A 2,500-nucleotide genomic window follows, 5' to 3' on the forward strand; every position below is an offset into this window, starting at 1 on the left:
ATCATCAGCAAATTTGGAAACAATAGATTTTAGTCCGTGGTCTAGATCATTTATATATACTATGAATAGAAGTGGACCAAGAACGGAACCCTGAGAATCTCTACCCGTAACATTTTTCAATCTAGAAGTTTTTTCACTTAAAACAACTCTGTTTTTGATCGTTCAACCAATTACTAGTCCAACTTAATAGGCTACCACTTATTCCGTGTGAAACTAATTTAGTAAGTAGTGTTTCGTGGGGGACGGTATCCAAAGCTTTTGCAAAGTCTAGATATATTAGATCTATATTGTTTCTTTTGTCATAATTCGAGATGACTGTGTTGTAGAATTTGAGTAAGTTAGTCACGCAAGAATGTTTCCGTCTGAATCCATACTGGCTATCATTTATCAAACAGTTACTTTCTAAATGATGTTCCATAGCATCTCTGATGATACATACATACATATATATATCAAAGGCTTTTTTTTTTCCTTACAAGAGAGGTAACCAAAAAACAAAGGCATAGAAACCACTCCCACCCATTCCGTCCCAATCACACTCCACTCCCCTCCACTCTCTTCCCTCCCTCTTATCTTGGCACCTCTTGGATGACGTGTCATCCCTGCATCTTGTCCACTGCCCTGGGTCAGAAGTTGTGTCGCAAGACACAGCACATCCACAGCAAGGCTGCTTCATTAAATCGACGACCCCCACTCTCCGTCCCCCCATGCATAAAAAGAGAAGACGGGGAGAAATCCCTTCGGGCTGTGTCAATTTTTTCTCACACATACTCCCTCTCCCCCACCCCCCACCCAACCCATCTCATGCATCACATCATCCATATACAATAATTCTCCATTCACTCCTGTCTTCTGTCCTCTCCCGTCCTTCCTCAACAGACATTCCCCTCTTCCCCAAAGCCCCTTTTACCCCATCCATCCATCTCATACTAGATCGCCCCCTCATGTTCACTCTATCCACATCTGCCTTCCACACATATTTTACTTCTCTCATTCTTTCCATATGTCCAAACCATCCCAATACTCTTTCATCAACTCTATCTCCCAACTCCCTCTCCACCCCCGTTCTCCTCCACACCTCATTTCTCATTCTATCTAGCCTAGTAACCCTTATCATACTTCTCAGACACCTCATATCAAAACACATTCAAATTCCTCTCTTCCTCTCTTATGTTCCATGTTTCTGCCCCATACACTGCTGTCAGCACAATCACTCATTTATATAACCTCTTAGCATCCATTCCCAAATGTATATTTTTCATGACATTTTCAATCCACCGAGGCATTTACTCGCTTCTCTTAATCTACATTCTACCTCCACCTCCACTCCTCCCTTTCCTGCCACATTCACAACCAAGTATCTAAAACTATCCACTTCCTCCAATCGCTCTCCCTTAATACTCACTTCCAGTCTGCTGCCACTTTCACCCCTTGTACATCTCATCACCTTACTTTTACTCACAATTATTTTCAATTTCCTTCTTTCAGACACTTTCCCAAACTGTCACTAACTTCCTCAATCCCTCCTCTGATCCTGCTACAAACGCAGTGTCGTCCGCAAACAACAGCTGGCTTATTTCCCACTTTTCTCCATTTTCTTGAACTATCTCCAAATCCTGACCCACCACCCTTGCATTTACCTCTCGTACTACCCCATCCATGTACAAATTGAATGGACAGGGTGACATAATACATCCCTGACGAAGTCCCATCTTTACCTCAAACCATCCACTCTCTCCATTTCTAATCCTGACACGCTCTACTACTCTTGTAAAAACTCTTGACAGCTCCTAGAAGCTTTCCTCCTATCCCGTACATCAGTAACACCTTCCACAGTGCCTTTCTGTCCACCCTATCATAAGCACCTTCCAAATCCACAAAAGCCCAATAAACATCCTTACCTTTTCCTATAGCTTTCTCACATATCTGTCTTACCACAAAATCTGATCTACGCAACCTCTACCTGTCCTAAACCCACACTGTTCCTCACCAATTACTCCCTCTGTTTCTCTCCTAATCCTCTCAATCAAGGCCCTCCCATAAGCCTTCCCAACCACACTTAACAAGCTAATCCCTCTGAAACTACTACACTCACACATGTCCCCTTTTCCCTTGTAAAGTGGAACTATACAGGCACTCCTCCAGTCCTCCGGCACTCTACCCTCTCCTAAAACAAAGATTAAATAACCTCACCAGCCAGTCCACCATCACTGTACCTCCTTTTTCAGACATTCTGCATAACATCCATCCAGAACAGGTGCCTTACCTGCTCTCATGATCTTAACAACTGCCTTCACTTCATCTTTCCTTATTTCTCCTCCATTTTCCTCACTCATCAGTGTCATTTTCTTAGCACTTTCTACTGCAACTACCTTTCCCTCCCTATCCTCCTTCACATTTAGCAACTCCGATGATAGTTTCCGTATTTTTTTCTGCGAATGAAGTCAAGCTCATAGGCCTGTAGTTATTTGGTTTCTTTTTGTCACCTTTTTTGAATATG

General features: G+C 42.7%; 1 protein-coding gene across 1 annotated transcript in view; it reads left to right on the plus strand.

The window, feature by feature from the left end:
* Positions 1–2,500, plus strand: part of LOC143023978 (caltrin-like protein 2) — a 16,248-nt gene that overhangs the window by 6,286 nt on the left and 7,462 nt on the right. The window lies entirely within an intron of this gene.

The sequence above is a fragment of the Oratosquilla oratoria genome, unplaced genomic scaffold, assembly GCF_046742065.1.
Source record: "Oratosquilla oratoria isolate Oo_2021 unplaced genomic scaffold, ASM4674206v1 SCAFFOLD74, whole genome shotgun sequence".
Taxonomy (NCBI): Eukaryota; Metazoa; Arthropoda; class Malacostraca; order Stomatopoda; family Squillidae; genus Oratosquilla; species Oratosquilla oratoria.